The sequence below is a fragment of the Mus musculus genome, chromosome 18 (genome assembly GCF_000001635.26).
Source record: "Mus musculus strain C57BL/6J chromosome 18, GRCm38.p6 C57BL/6J".
In the NCBI taxonomy this organism is placed as follows: domain Eukaryota; kingdom Metazoa; phylum Chordata; class Mammalia; order Rodentia; family Muridae; genus Mus; species Mus musculus.
Window position 1 is genome coordinate 38161099 of NC_000084.6, and position 21619 is coordinate 38182717.

The 21619-nt window shown below is 49.1% G+C and overlaps 2 long non-coding RNA genes across 2 annotated transcripts; both read right to left on the reverse strand.

The window, feature by feature from the left end:
* Positions 1 to 891: 891 nt before the first annotated feature.
* Positions 892 to 6941, reverse strand: Gm30259. Its single transcript, XR_386174.3, has 2 exons — positions 4842 to 6941; positions 892 to 4746 (listed from the first exon to the last, which is right to left on the reverse strand). It is a non-coding gene; the product is annotated as a predicted gene, 30259 (long non-coding RNA).
* Positions 6942 to 7385: 444 nt separating this feature from the next.
* Gm38566 lies at positions 7386 to 17340 on the reverse strand. Its single transcript, XR_877328.2, has 3 exons — positions 10890 to 17340; positions 10107 to 10242; positions 7386 to 7508 (listed from the first exon to the last, which is right to left on the reverse strand). It is a non-coding gene; the product is annotated as a predicted gene, 38566 (long non-coding RNA).
* Positions 17341 to 21619: the final 4279 nt, after the last annotated feature.

The following is a 21619-nucleotide window of genomic DNA, read 5'->3' on the forward strand; positions in this document are numbered from 1 at the left end:
CCAGATTATAGGATAATTACACCATTCCCTTTCCTCTCTCCAAACCCTCCCATATACCATTCCTTGATCTTTTTGGTTTTCTTTTTCTTCTTTTTCTTTTTTGTTTGTTTGGTTTGGTTCTTGTTTTGTTTGTATTTTGTTTGTTTTTGATATGACTATCCTGGAACTCTCTCTCTAGACCAGGCTAACTTTAAACTCAGAGATCTCCCTGCCTCTGCCTTCTGAATGGATGCTGGGATTAAAGACATTCAACATGACCTTCTTTTTTATTAATTGTACACACACACACACACACACACACACACACACACACACACAAGCACGCACACAAGCACTTCATATTCCTGCATACAACTTGCTCAGTCTGTATAATGTTACTTGTATGGATGTTTTCAGGGCTGACCACTCAGTATGGGATAATCAATTGGTAAGCTCTTCCCTGGGGAAGTCTAGGCCCTCCCACCCCCACCCCCACTCCAGTCCTTTGTTGCCTGCAGGTCTTTGTCGAGGGCTGTGGTTCTTGGGCTTTCCCCTAGCCCTGTTAGTGTTAGCATGTCTAGTGTTGTCCTCCTCCAGTGCCTGTTTAGGTGGTTGTTGATGGAACTTCACAAGGGTAGGTAGCTTCTGACTTTCCAAGGAGACAATCTCACAGCAAACTCTGTTCCTCTGGCTCTTATCATTTTTCTGCCCGCTCTTGTGTAATAATCCCTTAACTTTAGGTGCCAGGTTCTTTCATAGATGGACCCTGGGGTCTGAGCTCCAGGGCTCTGCATTTTGATTGGTTGTGGCTTTTTTCTAATGGTCTCGATCTGTTGCAAAGAGAAATTTCCTTGATGATGTTTTAGCCAGGCTGCTCTCACCCAAGAGAAAAAGACCAGGATAAGCTCTTGATGAATTTGGAATTTTTATTGAGCCACACAGACCAAGGCAAGGGAGGGAGGCACACGGGAAGGGGGGAGGGGACGGCACACTCTCCTGTGGCTACAAGTCTAAAGAGGTGGCCCCAAGTCAGTAAAGCAGGAAGTTTATAGAGACAACCCCTATATGTTGGGTACTTTCTGTTGATGTAGATGTGGTAGCTGTTGACAAGCGTGACAGGATATTATGAACTTTTTACAAGAATAAGACCATGATCTCACTATTTGATTGGAGAGCAGAGCAGCTACCCTTGCAGGTACAGAAGCAGGACAAAGGCAGGTGAGTTACTAAAGGTGTGAGCCACCACCCTGCAAACAGGTAGGTCTTAAGTCCAATTAGACAGTTGTTGGTTACTGCTAAGGTATGCGTGCCAGGTGTTTACTGTTGTGGATCATGGGTGTGATAGCTGGATACTTTTTTTTGTTTGTTTGGTTGGTTGGTTTTTGTTTTGTTTTTTTTTTTTTTTTTGGTTTTTCTAGACAGGGTTTCTCTGTATAGCCCTGGCTGTCCTGGAACTCACTTGGTAACTTGGTAGACCAGGCTGGGCTCGAACTCAGAAATCCGCCTGCCTCTGCCTCCCGAGTGCTGGGATTAAAGGCGTGCGCCACCACCACCCGGCTAGATTTTTCTTTATATTGCATTATTTCTTTACATTTTAAACCTGGATACTTTTCTCCACTGGAAGCTTGAATGGCATCATGAAAACTAGTCCTCAGAGAGGAAGCATTCACTCAGATCATTCTCAGCTCAGGGGTCTCTGAACTCTGTGTCTGAAGGGCATGGTCTCTTCATCAATAGAGACTTACCTTCCTCCTCTGGGGGCAACTGAGGGCAATAGCAGTGGCATGCAATTTGAGAGTCTCTTGGACAACCCTGACCAACAATTCAGAAAAGGCCTTTTCACACCTAGTGTTGGAGTTTTTGTTACATGGTATCTGGATCTTAGAGAAAGCATTGTCAGGCCAGATGCAAACTGCTCATTTAAATGTTATCTGTATGTTTATTATTAACCTCCAACTATTACAAGGACTTTTAGATAGATGGGGAATAGTATGATACTTGTGACTTTTTTCAGACATTTTTCCTGTTATTTTACCCACTTTCCTCTTCCACAATCCCCTGCCATTAGAGTTCCCCCATTTTTCCCACGTCTCCAATCAAATCCACCCTCACTATTGCTCCCCCCATTCCTCCCAACAAGGCCCCTTTATACTTTCCTGATTTTTCTGGGTTCTTTTAGGATGTTTGTTTTGTCTTTGTTTGCTTGTTTATTTGTTTTTGAGACAAAAAATCTCACTCTGCATTTCTTGCTAACCTAGAATTTACTATATAGCTCAGGCTGGCTTTGAATTCTTCATATTCCTCATATGTCAGCCTCTCTCTGGTCTTGGGATTTACAGTTGTAAGCCACCACACTCCACTCAGCTCCGTTTTTGTTTCTTAAATTGAGATAGAATCTCATTCTGTAACTGGCCTTGATTCCAAATCCTCCTGCCGTAGCCTCCTGAGTGCCGACTACAGGCAAAGCCACCACACCCAGCCTCTGGAGCTATGCACCGGGGAGGTTGCTATCTTCATTTACCAAGGAAGAAAATGATATTTAAAAGAATGCATGACTCCCCTGAACCTCAGAGCATGTACTGGATGGGTCTGGGAATGAGAACCACCTGTCCAGACTCAGGCTTCAGAGCGTGCTTCTCAGGCCCACTGCCAAGCCCACGGATCACCACCCATCACGACTCCACCTTCTGGAGACTTTGCCAGCACTGCTCTCACAAAGCTGCTCGGCTCCACCATTTTGGATCACCCCTCTGATTCCCATGCCAGCAGTTTTTGCACTCTCTTCCAGGAAGAGCAGCCTGGTCTGCTTGTCCCATGGCCCGTTACACTGCCAGGGGCAGAAGACAATGGATCTGATACCACAGGAAGCCTGGAGATTACAGAGTACAGTGATCTGCAGCTGAGGGTCCCCACGGGGACTTTGGAGGTGATCTGCTGCTGCCATGTCACCAAGGACTTCCAGACCCCTTCTCCGAATCCCTCCCTCTGAATTGGGCTCCTAACACTGATGCCCTCCGCTGCTGACATCAGGCCTTTGCTGTACTTCCTTTACTGGTTCGGGTTCCATGCTCTATGTAGACTGCTTCTGGTCATTCCCTGTCACCAAACCCAGCCATTGTTCTACTCTTGACCCCTTCCTCCTGAGCAGTGGCTGAGCTGAACAGACCATGAAGGGAAAAGACCTTGGTGCAATCCTGACTTCTGCAATGACAACTAATAAGTATCTTTGGCAGCCTCTCTCCAGAGCTGGTTTGCCATGGTGGATATAGAGAGTTCAGATAGGGAACTAGAACATATGCTGGTCAAAAGCCTGTTCTGTACTGGGACAGCTAACCTGGTATATGCAATGGTGAATGACAAAGAAATCCTGCTTCAAAGGGCCAACCTGTGGTTGTCCTCTGAACTCCATATATGTGCTACAAAATGTGCCCACCATACATATATCACACAAGGGAGAGAGGGACAAAAGGAGGGAAGAAGAGGAGACAGACAGACAGACAGACAGAGATTAAGTGATTTAGTCAAAGTCACACGAGAAGGTGGCAGAGCCAGGACTAGAACATGCCCTTGTCTAATGGAAACCCTGTGCTCTTTCTGGCCGAGATATCTTTCATCTCTAGTTAAGCCCCAGAGATGGAAGGCTCCGTCACAGGGAAAAGGTCTCCACTCTAACTTGGCACAATCTTTCAAAATGAAAAATTCATAGGCATTTTGAGCCAGCAATCTCTTCTCTAGGAATGAATCCTCTAGAAACATTCACACATGCGCAGTGTCTAGATGTTCTTGTTTGCAATAGCAGAAACTCAGGAGCAACCTCAATGGCCATCAACCAGGGAGGAAATAAGTGTAATACTATGTGGCTTTGAGAAGACACAGGCCAGACTGTAAACCAAAGAAGGAAATAACAATGTTATCTACTGGTTACATTCACAAATATTTTATATGTGCACATGTATTACATATATGCATTTTATTGTTACAGCTGAGGTTTCTTTATATGGTTTTCATGGTTCCCCAGTGAGAGGAAGTGAGGAAAGGTGGGGAGGGGTAAAGAGGCTCCCTGGCACCAGGAAGAGGCCCCTCCACCCTGTTTGTCTGTCTGTTCTCTGTCTCTCCCTTGAGGATTCCCAATGCAAAGACATAGCAGACATTGAAGTGCGTCTGGGACAAAGGAAGGGAGTGGCTTATCAGTGCTGGGCACCATTTCCTCCCATCATCCCCATCTGGCCTGGCATCTCCAGAGGTAGTCTCAGCAGACGATGCCCTGGTTGGGGGCCCCAGAGTTCACTTCGTCGAGTCCATAATCAGTGGAGGTTTTTGCCGTTACAGAGGGGAGTGCTGAGGTCATCTCTCTGGGCCACCTCACGATGCATCAGAACGAGGCAACCCCGGGCCATTCCGTTCTTCCCAGGCCTCTGGTGTCTATCGCTGAGTTTTGTATACTGTACATCGGAAGAAATCCGGTTACATCTGATAAGGAGCGGGACATTCTGAGTATGAGGCGTGCAGGGATTTGTTGAATATTTCCCTTCCTCTTTAGAAACTGGTTAGGAGCACATGCTCTGCAAACTGCAACCAAGTGCTGACTGACCAGATACACTCCAGCTGACACTGTCTTCCTCTTGTTCTATGTCGTCCTACCACCTGTACAGGTTTGGGGCTCGAATGGACAGCTATCATCACATGGAGAGACACCCATCTTGGATAGGCTTCTCTGAAAAAAAATCCTCCTTGGCCCCGTGTTCTTTTCAGTAAGCTCTCGTCCTCCTGGTTCAGGAATGTCAGCTCAGTAATCCAAATAGGTCCCCACCCCCAACCAGAAACTCACATACATATACCCCCACCCACCCCCAAACACATACCTCTGCTGTCTCCTCAGACTTGATCCTCATCTTGCCAGCTACTTCTCTCTTTAAGTTCTCTATCCCTGTTTCTCTAGGCTGATCTACAGCCTCTTGCATGTAAACAGTTAGGAATCCGAGTGAAGAGGGTGAGGATGTAGCTTAGTTGGTGCAGCGCTTGCCTGCCACAGCGTCACATAAAACCATGCGATGCGTGATGGCACATGTCTATAATCCCTACTTGGGAAGTAGAGGCAGGAGGAGCAGGGCTTCAGATCAAACTTAGCTACATAGAGGGTCTAAGACCAGCTTGGGCTACATGCGAGCCTGGGGTGGGGAGCAGGGAAGCGAGATGGAGGCACAGAGACAGACACAGAGATACAGACAGACAGACACAGAGACAGAAACCCAAATCAGGACAGCTTAAGCTTTTTCCCACATAACTGGAAACAAACTCAGAGAGAGGTTTCAGGCGTATCTGGATCAGGGCATTCAGACAATGTTACTGGGCATCTGTCTCTTCGACTCAGGTCTGCTCTCATTTGTGTTAGCTTTACTCTCTGGGTAGCCGAACCCCAAATGCTCTAAGCAGCCCATACTTAAATTTCCTACAGTAGCAAACTCTGCAGAAAACAAAACACCTTTTCCCTAAGAGATCAGGGAAAGGCCCTCAGCTGATGGCACTGGGTCTGTTTCTATTGAGTGACTTGTGGTTCATGGATGGATGAGCCAGATCCAATCCTGTATCTATCCAGGGGTAAGGTCGAAGAGGCCTTTCTAACAAGACATGATGAAGGGCAGTTCTGTGGGCAGGATCTGGGAGTGCTCTCCTGCAGGAAGATGAGAGTCTGAGGGCATATCACAGTGACTGTTTAACCTGGTTACTGACACTGGCAGCCTCCTCCTCTCTAGGCCTACTTTCTCTTACAGAAAGCTGGTGGGATGTTGAGCTGCTCTAGAGTGTTCTCGAAGCCTATTTTCTTTGCCTAGCCTTAGCCCCATAATCTAGATTCAATCAGCCCCTTGGCTTAACTCTGATAGGACCATTCTCACCATATACCCAGGAGGCACTGTGGTATGGATGCGGACAAGGACATGGAGAAGAGAAAGATGGACTGGAGAGGAAGATAGCCCACATAGGAATGGAAGAGGGCAGAGGCTCATGAGCCAACTTTAAAGGTGGGCCAGTCCTGAGTACCTGGACCTTCTAGTCCCATTTGCATCCTCCAGCCAGGACACTCTGGCTTAATGGTCCCTGCTCTTCTCTGCCCTGCTCCTCCATAGCTGCCTCCTTTCAGAGTCCACACTGCCAGGGTCTCTGCATACGGGTGCCATCCCTGTGCAAGCCTATTCTCCCCATCCCCACCCTGTCTTCTCGCCTCTCAACTGTAGTTTTGACTCCGTTTACAGGAAGCTCTTGCTCCAAAGAGCCTCCTATTCTTCTATGGGGAGACCAAGATGGGGAAATCAGAAGTGAAATAAACAAGGCAGAGGCAGATGCTAGGCAAGTCCAGTGAGCTAGCACTCAGTGGAAACACTTGCCCCACGTCTGGTCTGTGACATGCTACAACCTTCTCCACAGCTGCGGGCTGTCTGCTCTCTCACCGACCATTATCACACACTAGGTACCCAAATCCACTATATTCCCCAAGTCCCTTGTCTGTGTTAAATTTGGAAATTCCAGTTTGGGTATGGTTGTCAAAAGTCTGTAATCCTATCACCTTGGAAGTAGAGGTAGGAGAACCAGGAGTTCAAGGGCAGCCTCAGCTACACAAGTCCCTCTTGCAAAAGAGCAGGGTAGGGTTGAAACCTTAGCTAGATACCCTACCCTAGACTCTTCGTTGTTCTACTTTGCAAAGGTGCCAGCTGAAGCAAATTCGTGACATTCCAGTGTATACACCACTGATTCCAATTCAGTGCCCAGAGCAGACATTACCAACCAACACTAGCATGCTCTTCTCAGGGTGCATGCAGGCTCATCCCACTAGAGCTTATGAGTGCTTTGCCACTCCTGGACTGGCTGATCTCTGAAGGCTCTTCCCATGCAGAGAGCTAAGGATTGTTCTAACCTAAGGGAATGATTCCCCCTCCCTCACCTCCCCTTCCCCACCCCCCTCTCCACTCTACTCATTTCTGTTTGTTTGACTGTTTGATTGTTTGTTGTTCTTTGAGACAGGATTTCTCTGTGCAGCCTCGGCTGTCCTGGAACTTGCTCTGTAGACCAGCCTGACCTTGAACTCACAAAGATCCGACTGTCTGCCTCCCAAGTGCTGGGATTAATGGTGTGCACCACCGCTGCCTGGCTTCCATCCTTTGTATGATCCTTCCCAACCCTCCCTCTCTTTCACCTGGCTGTGTTTCTGAGTTCTGCCTCTGAGTCCACACAAACCATTCTTACTGTCTGGGTCTCCCAGGTTCTGTCTCCTGTCGCTCAACCTCAGGCTCCTTTTAAGTTACATGTACTGAGCTGCTCTGTGGCACCAACTCAGAGGCACAGGCATTGGCCGAGACCCTGGAGGCAGTCACAGGAGGGCAGAAGGGATGAGTCCACAGGCAAGATAGCAGAATGGGCAAAGCTAGAGTTAAATTTATGTATCAAGGCTGTCTGGATAGGAATGAGGAGGGGATCTGAATGAAACTTGTCCTGGAACCCCCAAGGTCACAGTGGGAGGGAGGATCAGGTAGGACCTAAAACCACAAAGGACAAAAGGAATTTATATAAATTAGGATTTCAAATGACAAGCATGAAAGGACAGGTGATTTTTTTTTTTTTTATGGTAGCAGGTACCTATGAAGAATTGCAATAATGAGATGAACTTAACAGGGCTTTATAGGTATGACAGCGTCCACAAGTAAAACTGATCAGAAGAGCTTGTACCAAGAGGATAGGCGCTGGCCAGCAGCCAATTAGAGGCTTATCATAAAGCCTTACCTAGGTTACTGGTCATGGCTTATCCGTAAGAACTACCTGCAGCAGTTTTAAACATCCAGAAGGTAATCTGTGGGGTATGTGTGCCTGTGGGGCATGCACAAAGGCCAATGGGTTTGGAGAGGAGTGACCATAGGGAAAGTAACTTGTCTATAATCTGAGGGTTCAAATCCCAGCTCTTCTACTTTCTAACTCTAAGACTCTGCCTTCAGCTTCCTCACTTGCAAAATGAAGATGAATATCAACCTACCCCTAAGAGTTGTCTTTTGAGTAAGTAATAAATAAAAATGTGTATGAGGGTGACCATAGTTGTTAATAAAGTACTCATCTCAGTTTATTCCACAGAACCTGCTCTGGCCAGGGAGTGGCAATATGAGAAGGTGTGGCCCTGTTGGAGTAGGTGTGTCACTGTGGGTGTGGGCTTTAAGACCCTCATCCTAGCTGCCTGGAAGTCAGTATTCTGCTAGCAGTCTTCAGATGAAGATGCAGAACTCTCAGCTCCTCCTGCCTAGATGCTGCCATGATCCTGCCTTGATGATAATGGACTGAACTTCTGAACCTGTAAGCCAGTATTGTCCTTATAAGAGTTGCCTTGGTCATGGTGTCTGTTCACAGCAGTAAAATCTTAACTAAGACAGAAGTCAAATAAAAATGTTAGCTGTGGTTGTGTGGGTTATAATCTCAGCTCCAAGGAAGCAGACAGGTGGATGATTCCTAGAGCACACTGACCAGTCAGTTAATCTAGCCTAACGGGTGAACATCAAACCAAAGGTAGCTCCATCTCAAAGAGGAGACAGTGGTTCTGAGGCTGACACCTGCGGTTGTCCTCTCACCTCTACGACGTGAATGTGTACATGCACTCCCCCCACCTCAATGTGCACCATCCTATATGTATACATCAAGAAAAACTAAGAGTGTATGTTGGAGTCAGACATGGTGGTATAAACCTGGAACCCCAGGTATGTGGAAGACTGAGGCAGGAGGATCTCAAGTTGCTGGGTTACATAGCTAGTTCAAAGCCAGCCTGTGGACAACTTAGCAAGATCTTGTCTCAAAGTAAAAGCATAAATGAGCTGAGGCTATAGCTCAGTAGTACAATATGTAAGGCTCTGAGTTCAAATTCCATAACTACCAAAAATGTAGCCAGGTCTAACGTCTCCTAGCGCTTTGAAATAGAGGCAGGAAGATCTGGAGTTCAGGGTCACCCTCAACTTCATATGAAGTTTGAAATCTGAGGGCTATCCTAAACTACATGGAAATGCTGTCTCAAAAACAACAAAGAAAGCCAGGTGGTGGTGGTGCTTGCCTTTAATCCCAGCACTTGGGAGGCAGAGGTAGGCGGATTTCTGAGTTTGAGGTCAGCCTGGTCTACAGAGTGAGTTCCAGGACTACACAGAGAAACCCTGTCTCGAAAAACAAACAAACAAAAAAAACAAAGAATGGCCATAGGAGCTGGGGATACAACTCCGGTGGTGTTTACCTAATGTACCCAAGCCTTGTGGCATAGACGGACACACATACGTGTGTTTATCTGTGTTTATCAACTTTAAGGGTAGACTCCTCTCAAGCACACCATCTAACTCCCGTGTGATGTGTAGTTTTTGTGTAAACCAAAGGCTGCATTCCCAAACTGCCCACTCGTGGTATAGGAAGAGCTGGACACAGGGCCTCTGCAGAGCCGCAGCAAAGGGGGCCATTTGTTGTCTAGCACGCAGAGGCCATATACAGCAGAAGAGCACAGGCCTTGACTGGGCAAACAGAGAGCTGAGAATGGCTCACAGACACTGACAAGATAGATGGTCTTATCTTCTCTGACATCGAGTTGTGGGCTGCCCAGCCTGTCCAAGCTGCCTGGCCCAGCCTCCACCCAATCAAGGAAATGGAAAAGCAAACACAGCGTCTGGTGCTCTCTCGCAGGAGGCCACCACTGACCAGAGGTGGCCTGCCCGGGCCGAGACTGCTGTTTTGCAGGCCTGGCTGACCATCCCTGGAAACAAGGAATTAGGCTGGTGAGCAATTTCCTAAATCCCTGTAGCCAGCGTCCCAGCAGCTGCTCAGAGGCACTGACTAAGGATGACTAAAGAATGCTAGGTCCTGGGGTCATTTGTGCCCGTGGATTCTGCCACTTGGGACAGTGTGGGAACCAGGACAGTACAGACGGAGACCCTAGCTTCCCAGAAAACTACTGTTTCTCTCTATCCGGATATCTGGTCCCAAGGCACATGGAACTACTTGAAATTAAGAACACACTCGCTTTCCAGATTTCAGCTCAGATATATATATATATATATATATATATATATATATATATATATATATATATATATATATACACACACACACACACACACACACACCTCAGGCTAAGGCACAGAGGCTGGAGGGAAAAGGCTATGGAGTCCGGCGTATCTGAGTTCAAATTCCAACTTGGCCGTTTTTACTCCTGGGACCCGCCCTTGGGTCAGCTCTGGGAGCAATCTGCTTCTGTTTCACCTATAAGTGAGGAATGATAAAAATGAGCTCACAACAGGATTATCTACATATAATGACAATCGTGTACCATTTTAACCCAGGTGTGGGACACAGGAAGTAGTTGAAAGATACTAGCCATTTTTTTTCTTCTAATTAATTGCTAGGTCCCCAAATGTACTGTAACCACGAACTTAAATCAATTCCAGTCCAGAAAGCTGAAGAGCTCGGTACAGGACAGAATCTGGCTCAAGAAAAGTGTGATGTGGTCCGGTCTTTCTGCTACTGGTCTGGACGGCCTGGGAGGAGTGTCTTTTCAGGCCTTTTCCCATGACCACCTGGTGGTACTTCTAGGAGCAAAGACAATCTCAAAAGGGCCAATGCCTAGAATCCCTTTGACCTTTGTCCTGGCTAGGGCCCAGGAAGAGGCAGCAGCAGGCCAAGAATAGGTGACCTTCCTCCTCTCTCTGGGAAGCAAAGCAACTAGAAGGTCCCCTGAGGGAATGGGCTCAGACCTGACTGTACGGAAGGGGATTTTCCTGGGTTTTAGTTCAGTCAAGGCCTGCCTTTGGGGATGGAGTTAATATTTAGAAAGTAGAACACATTTAATGACAACAGACAGGAAGCCTTGGGAGACCCCCCCCCCCCCCACTCTTTATCAGAGACCTTACCTCAGGAGTCCTCCCTCCCCCAGCAACAGTCTCTTCCTTCCTGGCCCCTTCCAGCCTCTACTGCTGCCTTCTTTCTCCTCAGGCCAAGCCTGTGTTCCTGTGTTTACCTGAGCTGTTTCTTCTGAGTATTTCTCTGTTTGTGGGTCCTTCCTTGTCCCCCACCCGGCGGATGCCTGGGCTGGAGTATGTGTTTCCGGAGTTGCCAACTTGAATCACTGGCTTTTATTTTTAGAAGATTATGAAGGCGGGGGTTGGGGCGCGAGGACTGGGGACCCAGGGCGGAGGAGGATCCGTGTCTGTGGCACAGGAGAGGAGTGAGGCACCATGGGGGGTGGGGGTGAATAAACCAGATTGGGAGAATAGTTGGGGTGGTGGGGGAGAAAGGGAGGTGAGGAAGCGAGGAAGTGGGGGAGTCCCATTCTCTAAGTACCCTGGGGGCCCTGAGTGGAATCAGAGTCTATCCGGCTGGGGAGGTGGAGTGGAAGGGCCCAGGTCAAGGGTCAGTCTCTGGCATGTAGCTGGATCCCTAGGGAGGGTGAGGAGCCTGAGAAACAGGCTGAAAAAAAAAAATTGTCTCCCATCCCCCCTCCCCAGAGGCTTTTGGGACTGGAGAACAGCTTCCTGTATGGACAACTTTCTGTCCCTTCTGCAGAGGATGACTTAACTCTTCTGGTGCTGGGGTCCGAGAACCCACGTGAGCGCGTGCTCAGGGCTCTTTCACTGATTGTGTCTGTGTGTGTGTGTATGTGTAAGGGGGGGAGGCCTCAGTCAAACCCAAAGCTTTTAGGGTTAGAAGGCCCCCCCCCTCCCCAGGAATGAGGAGCCCAGGCTGAGAGGAAATTAGCCTTAAAGTCAGAAACATGGTTTGTATTTCTGACTGCAACTGGGGGTTGTGACCTCGAAGCGTTCCTCAACTCTGCCCTTCAGATGCAGCCTTGGGAAAGCAGGAGAGACTCAAGGCAGAGATGCTGGTGCTGAGAGGAGAAGAGGGAGAATGCCTGCTGCTCTTGCCCTGGAGTCCCCTAAGGTGGCCCTGAGTCCTCAGACACTGAACCTCTCCAGCCGTCTCAACTGAAGGCCAGAAGCTGCCTTCTAAGCCAGAGATAAAGGAGTAAACTAAGCCGGGCATCGTGGCGCACACCTTTAATCCCAGCACTCGGGAGGCAGAGGCAGGCGGATTTCTGAGTTCGAGGCCAGCCTGGTCTACAAAGTGAGATACAGGACAGCCAAGAAGTAAACTAAAATAGATGGGTGGCCTACCTTAACTCAGCCTAGGCTGTTTCTTCCCTCCCATGGTGCCTCTCGAGGCGTACTAGAAGTCAGAACTGGCCCGGATTCAAGTTCTGACCCATACAGTGGCAAAAAGCTTTGAACAAATCCCATTGCTCCTCAGGGGCCCCCAATTTCATTTTTTTTTAAAGACTTATTTATTATTATATATGAGTACACTGTAGCTGTCTTCAGACACACCAGAAGAGGGCATCAGATCTCATTGCAGATGGTTGTGAGCCACCATGTGGTTGCTGGGATTTGAACTCGGGACCTTTGGAAGAGCAGTCAGTGCTCTTAACCGCTGAGCCATCTCTCCAGCCAGCCAGCCCCCCCCCCCCCCCCGCCATTTCATTTAACTGCAAAATGGAGATCAGAGGTAAAACTACCTTATGGTAAAGGAGCTGCCTGTGACAGATCCAGGCAACCTTTGTCAACCTATAGGGGTGGAGAGAGCGGTGGTATGACTGTCAGTTGGGAACCTGGTCCAGAGGTTGGATGTAGCATGGTCCTTTTGAGACAGAGGCAGCTTGGAAGTGTGACCTTGGGTAAGTGCCTTGGGTCTCCGTTTCCTCAACTGCAAAATGAATGAGGACTCTGCTAATACCTACTGAAATGGACTGTCCAAAGTGCAAATGAGATAGTACACATGAGTGGCCATACAGTGCCTAGTGTTTGGTAAACTCCATAAATAGTGGCTATTGTTGCCTTCCCTCCCCCTACCATCTCCAGCAGCTCCCTACCCTCCTGCTACCTCCCCTGAGGATAAGTCCAGGTCCTTACTCTGGGCTCATTGGGATGAAAATATATCTTCCTGAAGCTGGAGCTTCATATCATCTGAAAGGAGAAGGAAGAGCGGGTTGCTGGGAGAGAAAGCCACAGGCTGAGGGTGCTGGGAATTCACTGGGGGAGGGGGGGCAGAAGGTCAGAGGCCAATGTTCCCTCTTCCTTTCAGCTGCTGGGGTCTGGTCCCTCATCCTGCTAGGCAGGGCGAATAGAAACCGAGAGCTGCTTATCAGGTTAGCTTGGAGCCGATGTCTCTGCCTGTCTCTGCATATTACCCGACCCATCCATCCGCTCTCCTGCACACCCTCCCTGCCCCCAGCCCTGCCTGTGCTAACTAGTTAATTGGATCTTGGCTAACCTGGTTATGGACCGAGTCAGCGGGCTCCTCTGCCTCGAGAAGCTGGAGCGGGGGAGGGGCGGAAGCCGTGCATGTGAGTGTATGAGCCTGTGTATCTGTGTCTAGGAGCCTGTTCCCGAGCTCTTATCTAAGCCTCTAGGGATCCTATAACCCTTGGGCCTTAATCTGCATGCTTCAGAGGAGCCCAGAGCACCCAGCTTCACTGGAGGAGCGCAGGACACAGATCACATGACCTTTTCCTCGAAGCCAACAGGGCCTGCTAACAGCCCATCTAGCCTGAAGGCGTAGAGATGGAAAGTGTAGATTCTTAGCTTCCTCCTCTGTAAAATGGGATTATAAAACCTATCACCTCAGGGGAGTCATTTGTGGAGATCAAAAGGAACAACAGCGTGCACAGCTGGGCTTGCGGTGCTTAGTAGGCGCTCTGTGCACGGTCACTGATTACCCCCACCATTAATCAAGCTGGGTTCCAGCCAGGTTCTGGGGATCCTGGAGGCTGGGCAGAGGGGTCTCAGGGTGGAGGTGGAAATGCTTTCATTCACAAAGGCTTGCAGGTGCTTCCTCTGAAGCTGGACTCCAATCTCCTCAATTGTTTCTTATGTAAATGTTATGCTAATGATCTCGTCAAAGTCCCCCAGTGCCCAAGCAAGAAGAGGAGAGTGGGCTATGTCCCCAGGTTTCGCTTTGACCCAGCTGTCCCTTCCCTTTCCAAAGAGAAGTTAGTGTTGATCCATCTAAGAGGCAGTCCTCGGAACACAGAGCCAGAGAGGCTGTTAGAGAGAAAAACAAAGAGAGGCCTGGGTCTGGGGAGAAAGACAGCCTTATCTGGGCCATAATCATCAACATCAAAACGGCCTTTGGAAACGTCAGCTTCTTCCCCGCCCTATTCAGACTACTCTTCAATTACAGAGGCCCAGCCCCTGGGCCTCAGGGTGTTGGGACTGGGGAAGGGGTGGGAAGGGGGAGAGGGGAGGAGGGAGGGAGGAAGGGAGGGAGGAAGGGAGGGAGAGAGGGAAAGAGAGAGAGAGAGAGAGAGAGAGCGCGCGAGCGAGAGCAAGAGCTGACAGGCTATTTCCTAACAAGCTAGCAGCCTTCTCTGAGTTCTCCTTGAGCCAAAGGCCAAGCTCAGGCCAGGAGGGCTCATGGTAAAGTAGGCAGACGACAGTGAAGGACAGGATGGCAGAAGTGCTTGTCCTGTCTTGCGTTCACTTTCTTCCCAGCAAGCTGACTTCACTGTGGTCTTTATGTCAGTCCTCAACCATAAACCCTAAGATCTGGTCGTTCCTGCCTCTCCAGGGTACAGTGAGACTTAAGGCCTCAACCTCAAACGCCAGTTAGCCCTAAGTGATGGCCAGACTGAGAGCAGAGCAAAGGAAAGGCAGGTGCCCCTGCTGGCTTCTCCGTGGCCCTGTGAGCTCAGCCACGTAGCTAGTCCCCCTTTGCACCTGCAGCTTGATAAGTCCCTTCCCTGTGGCAAGGAAAATGAGGTAATCAAATGGTATGCACCTCCAACTGGGCGGGCTGGAGTTGGGTCTCCATTAACCTTTCTGCCCTCTGGTTGCCTGGCCTGCCTTCTAACCCGGTCCTCTAACTTGGTCCTCCAGATTACACAAATGTGGAGGGGCAGGGTGATGCTGTAGGCACAAATTTAGCAGCAGGTGAGGACTGCTAATCAGAAAGACGTGGACTAGGACTCGATCTCTTTCCTGGGGATTCTGTGCCTACACTGACTGCCAGGCTCTTTTGCTAAAATGCCCAGGCCTGTAGGTCACTTTCTTTTGGTTCCTCCGGTCCCTATAGAGAGAAACTCAAATATCAGTACCTACTCCTGGGCAGACCATGCCTTTGACACTCAGTAGGTGCTCAATAAGTAAAAAACAAAACACCCAAGCTGGAGCAACCAGAGACTCATCCCTGAGGACTGTCTAATAAATGCCAACTTGTGCAAGCAGCTGCTGCTGTAATTAGACCAAGGAGGGCAGTCACTTATTAATATTGGACTTGTGGCAGGGTTAACAGTCATTGAGGGTAGGGATAATGAAGAGAATCACTTCCTGTACCCTCAGGGACGTCCTTCTGAGGTGGCCTTCTGAAGAGGGCAGATCAGCACCCATGTGCCATCGCTAACTTAGGGTCCCTGTGTCCTGTGGCCTTACTAGTGCTTCAAATGGTCTCTGGCCTGCTTTCCCAGTTAGGACTCTGACCTATTCTGTTCCTGCCTTTCTCCTGGAGCCCCATAACCCTTAGATCCATTACCTCATGATACCTATCAGTAGGGAACCCAAATGGAAGTTCTATATACCCAAGACTTATCCTTCCCTTAACTCAAAGCTTCTAAACCCCGAGGCAGATTCATCTTCTGCCCATCCTGCACCCCCAGAGGTGGAAGCAGAGGCCTCTGGCTAGAAAGGAGACTCCAAGTGTTTGTATTAGAGTAGAGAGCTCTGGTAGAGAGAGGGCGAGAGGTAGAATGAGAAAAAGAGAAGATAGAAAAATAGAAAGGGGAGAGTAATAGAGAGGAGGGTAGCTTCTAAGAGAGAGGAAGGGTGGATGGAAGGAAGGAAGGAAGGAAGGAAGGAAGGAAGGAAGGAAGGAGAGAGGGAAGAAAGGAAGGCGACCATGTCTGTTTTCAGAACCACGTAGCATAAGCAGGCTCTGCCTGGGAGCTTACAGGCCATCAGGAAAGATGAGGTGGCCAAATGAAGAGCCCTGAACTTCGGTCCCTTGGCTCTGAAGCCTTGGCTTGTACCTGCTCTCTGGCCTGCCAGCCCAAACCCCTCTTTCCTCACTGGCTGCCTCCCCTTGGCAACCAGTCCCTGAGGACATACTCCTGGGTACCATCCAGGGGTGGGGGCCGCTCAGGAGCCATGCCAAGCCGGGAAGCAGGGCCAGGAAAGAGTCGGCAAAGCAGATGCCGCCCCTCTCCTGCAGCCTTGATTAGAGAAATTGAGATGTTAATAATATTCTGAGATGCAAGGTGCTAATTAAAGTTAATTACTGTTTCCTTGTGAAGTAACCTCTCCTCGTGTTTACCAGGAACAAGGCTGCCAGCCGCTCCCCTGGCTCGTGCCAATCACGATGCCCGCTGCTCGGTGTACCCCCACACCCCACACAGGTGCCCTCAGCTGCCCCAGCTCAGCCCGGGCAGGCACCAGGAGCTGAGGTTCCCAGGCCCTGCCTCTCAACTAGCCCCGTGAAGTAACAGACACCTGAGTATGAGTGACCACATGACCTAGAGACAGGGCAGAGGACCTGGGGATGTCACCATATTCTCCATCTCCCGCTTTCCTGCAGGGTCTTGCCTATCTCTTTCCAGCTCATTGACCTGGAGCAAGGTACTTAACCTCTTAGCATCTGTTTTCTCATGTATATGTGGGGCTCATAATTCCTACCTTGCATTGTTGTTCTGAGAGTCAAATGGGACACCACCTGTAAAATGTTTAGCATAACCACATACATAGTTGGATTTAATAAGCTCTCAATTAAGGTTAACTGTGATTGTTTTTGTCTGTTAATAATCATCTGCCTTCTAAACCCCTCTGCTGTGTGGTCCGGCTGCAGGACATAAGTGGGTGAGCCGAGTATATATAGTTATCCTCCACACACTGGGTCACCACCCCACCCCAGGCACAATGTACCAGAGTCCCACCCTCACCTCCCTTTGTGGAGGGCTATCCTTCTCTTCTACTCTATCCTCTATAGTCCCTTACCTGGTCTATCTCACTTGGAAAAGTGGCCAACCCCAGAGTGTGTGTGTGTGTGTGTGTGTGTGTGTGTGTGTGTGTGTGTGTGTGTGTGTATGTCTGTGTACACATGCATGTTCTCCTGTTCCAGACTTCATAGGGCTTTGGGGAAGAAGCAGCCCTCTTGGGATCTAGTCAAGTTACCATGACAACTATTACAGGTGTTCACCTCCAATATCTTCTGCTCCCTCCCCAACATCCCCACCCCAACACAGCCATACTGGCCAATTCTGAGGGTTGGGAGATGTACTGGCTAGTTTTGTGTCAACTTGACACAGCCGGAGTTATCACAGAGAAAGGACTTTCAGTTGGGGAAATGCCTCCACGAGATCCAGCTGTAAGGCATTTTCTCAATTAGTGATCAAGGGGGAGGTCCCCTTGTGGGTGATGCCATCTCTGGGCTGGTAGTCTTGGTTCTATAAGAGAGCAGGCTGAGCAAGAGGAGAGGCAAGCCAGTAAAGAACATCCCTCCATGGCCTCTCCATCTGCTCCTGCTTCCTGACCTGCCTGAGTTCCAGTCCTGACATCCTTTGGTGATGAACAGCAGTGTGGAAAATGTAAGCTTGAATAAACCCTTTCCTCCCCAACTTGCTTCTTGGTCATGATGTTTGTGCAGGAACAGAAACGCTGACTAAGACAGGGGAGAACCACCTTTATGTTAAGAATTGCCCAACACCTAGTCTGGACTACTTCTTCTGTCTTCCTGTCTTCTCAGAAAGGCTGTAGGCTGGGGAGAGGGCCAGGGGACCAGACTAAGCCCTGCTCTCAATTATTCCTTCCCACTTAGTTTCCTCTGGAATAAGTGCTAATGACTTGATATCACTGTCGCCTTTGATTTGGGAGGATAAAGACTTTACAGAGCCCCCCCTGACTATATCATAGGGAATTAAAGAGTCAGGAGCCCCTGGCCTTTTCTCTCAGGGAAGTACTGTCCAGTCAAGTCCAGGCCACTCATTTTTGTGGGCTTAGAAGGGTAAGAGAAAGGCACTTGGGTTGGACATTCAGCCCAAATTTGGGGGTGAATGTGATTTGGAGGGGCACTGATGGAGCCAACAGGCTCTGGGAAATCCCTAAGGCTTAGCTACTCCTGATGAACGCCCTCATTCTCCCTGCTGTGGCCCCAGATCCCAACCTCAAGCTTATATGTATGACAGATCCTATCTGACCTCCTCCTCTCAAACCTCTGGCTTCTAAACCCTCTGGAAACCTGGACCCTACCACCAAAGCCCAGCTTCTGGTTCCAGATCCAACTGCTTTCAACCCAAGTCCTTCCTCATTTCCATCTCCTCCCGAGCGAGCGTCCCTCTTATTCCCCACCCACCAGTCTTCTTCCTTCTCCCACGACAGTCCTTCTCACCTAATCTTTTTACAGACCTCCAGTCTACACCCCACCCCACGCCCAGTTTGTTGCTTTGGCTATACAAACCTGAGGTAGATTCCCTTCCATCCCCTTCCTTTCTTCCTTTCTCAAACATCTTTGATGGTGGTAGTGGAAAATAACATAAACAAGGGTCTTGCCTTCGGTAAGCTTTTATTACAGTGGGAGAAGACAGAACTTAAGCTTGTGACGAGGTAATGACAGACAGGGATAAAGTCAGGACACAGGACAAAGGTGGGCCTGAGACCCAAGTTAAAAGGAGGCACCTTCATCTTTGCCACTTGGATATGAAGGTAGGGAACGGTGATAAGCAGTTCCCTAGGGCTACTGGAAGTGGACACCTGGCAGTCTGTCCCTACCACTTACCCTGTTGCTACCCTCTGTTCAGCTGCTCAGTCAAATCATGGCAAATGCGTCAAATCAGGGTGGCCTCCTGCCCAATGGCCCTCACCTCTACCCATCATTCTTCTAGCTTTTAATTCATAATACTCAGGGGATGAAGGGTAAAATTGCCAACTCCTGGGGAACTTATTTATTTTTATATATTTTTAGTTTTATTGAGATAGGGTCTCACTATGTAGTTCTGGCTGTCCTTGAACTCATAGATCCACCTGCCTCTGCTTCCTGAGTGCTGGGATTAAAGGCATGCACTAACTACCACACCTAGCTTTAACTTATTTTTATGTATGTGTGTGTGTCTGTACACCTGGGTGCAGTACTCTCAGAGGCCAGAAGAGGGGGTTGGATTCCCCAAATGCTGGAGTCCCAGGTGCTGGGAACAGAACTGAAGTCCTCTGAAAGAGCAGCAAGTGCTCTGAACTGCTGAGCCATCTCCGCAGCCCTCGGGTAAAGTGTTTTAACACAGCCTCCCTGCTACACAAAGTCCTACGACTGCAAATAAAATATGCATGCTCTTTGGAGGACTTTAGAGGGATCCTGGGCAGGAAAGGGCTCAAAGGGGCAGCTTTCTGTGGGTACATGTTTTTGAGGGTTGTGAGGACAGAGGGCACTGGGCAAGTGGAGCAGGTCCAAGCCGAGCAGAAGAATCACATGCTCATTGGCAAACACAGCCCAGGGACTCTGCCCTTCCCGGTGCTGCAGCAGCATGAAATATTCAGGCTTCTGGATGCTGCTCATCCCTCACAGTCCCCCCCCCCCCCCAGCAAGGATAACTTCTTCCTTTACATCATTTATGGTTGTCCTCTTACCTCCCCTCAGAGGCAGGCAGGGCAGGGAACGGCAGATCTGAAGCTAGAGAAGTCTTTCTGATCCTGCGGGTAGGAGGCAGAGTGCAAGGCCCATCTCACACCCAGGTATGGCCTCTGAAATAGGACAGTGACTGAATGGCCTCAGGAGCAAGGCAAGGAGATACGCCTGGGGCTAGGATGGGAAAGTTTGCTTCCCATGGCTGCAGAAGCTTCAAGAGAACGATGTTCCTGATGTATGTATGTATTGTATATATGTATGTGTTTATGTGTTTGAGACCGGGTATTCCTACGTGACTCTGGAAGTCCTAAAACTGACTATGCAGACCAGACTGGCCTCAAACTCAGAGAGATCTTCCTGCCTCTGCTATCCGAGTGATTGAACTAAAACTATGTGCCTTTATGTCTAGCTATCTATTTAATTTTTTGAGATAACATCTCACTCCCTTATCAAGACTAGTCTTTTGTTTTCGTTTTTGTTTTGTTTTGTTTTTTTTCGAGACAGGGTTTCTCGGTATATAGCTCTGGCTGTCCTGGAACTCACTTTCTAGACTAAGATGGCCTCGAACTCAGAAATCCACCTGCCTCTGCCTCCCAAGTGCTGGGATTAGAGGTGTGTGCCACCACCACCCGGCTTGTTTTTGTTTTTTGATTGTTCGAGACAGGGTTTCTCTGTGTAGCCCTGGCTGTCCTGGATCTCACTCTGTAGACCAGGCTGGCCTTGAACTCAGAAATCTGCCTGCCTCTGTCCCCCAAGTACTAGGATTAAAGGTGTGTGTCACCACTGCCAGGCCAGACTAGTCTTGAAGTCACTGTGTAACCCTGTGGTTGTTCTGAACTTATGTCAATCCTCCTGCCTCAGCCTCCCAAGGGCTGCCATCATAAGCATGTTTCACCATGCCCGGCTTAAAGCTACCATTTATCCAGCTCTTACTGAGCCTTTACTTAGCCGGTTGCATGCATTAGCACCTTAAATCCACAAGACAAATTTCGGCTTTATTATCCCCGTTTCAGCTTGGGAAACCAATACTCACAGAGGTTAAGTAACTCCCCCAAGGCTACCAGACAGACAGTCCAGCGCCAAGCTGAGCTCTCCCAGGCCTTGATGCCCTCCCTAGAGGTGAGAAGACTTACAAAGGGGAAATTCAGTTTGTTTTGGTCCTTCTGTCTGTTGTCCCTACCAGTTCTGTCAGGCTAGCTTCCACTCTGTCCCCTCAAGATCCATCTCTTTCTCTGCATCCCGGCAGACCACCTCCCAGTTATAATTTCTCCAATACTTTATCTGTCCATTAAATAAAACTGTAACGGGGAGACAAAGCCGAGAGACCTTAAGGAAGGAGAAGATGGAAAGGGACAGGCTCAGGGAGCTAAGACAGATCCGGAGAGAAGAAGTAAACAGACACTGGGAGATGGAGACGGGAGGGAAGCACGGGGTGGGGAAGGAAACAGGAAGGGGTGAGCAATGTAATCACAGCAGGAAGGACAGAGGTGGGTGACTCTCAACCTGGACTCCCATAGAGGCTCTCATCCAGAAGTCCCACCCCCACCCCTTCTGACTCCACCCTCCCTCCCCCCCACTATTTCCTCCCCCCTCCCCCAACATTTTCTGGAGAACAATTCTAATTAGACTAAGTGACTAAGAGGTGGTTTCAGCTTGAATAGCCAATTAGGTCAAGAATAAGGAAAAGTAGTTCCCCCAAGTCTCTCACCCCAACCTACCCAGCCTTATCTGCCATTTAACCCAGAAGAAATACTCTCATCTCAAGACTCCAATCTGTCATTCACGTTCCCCTGTTTTCTACTCCTTTCTCAGTGCCCAGGAGCAATACTACCTGTCCCCCACCCCCCAATCCTAGTCCACGCTCAGCCTTCTACCCCAACCCCTCTTTCTCGGGGCCTGAGTCCACTGAGTCTTCCTGGCAAGTGGATACAAAGAACGGGTAGGGGTCTCCCCGACAAGCCATCTTCTGAAATCTTTTTTTTTCCCTCCT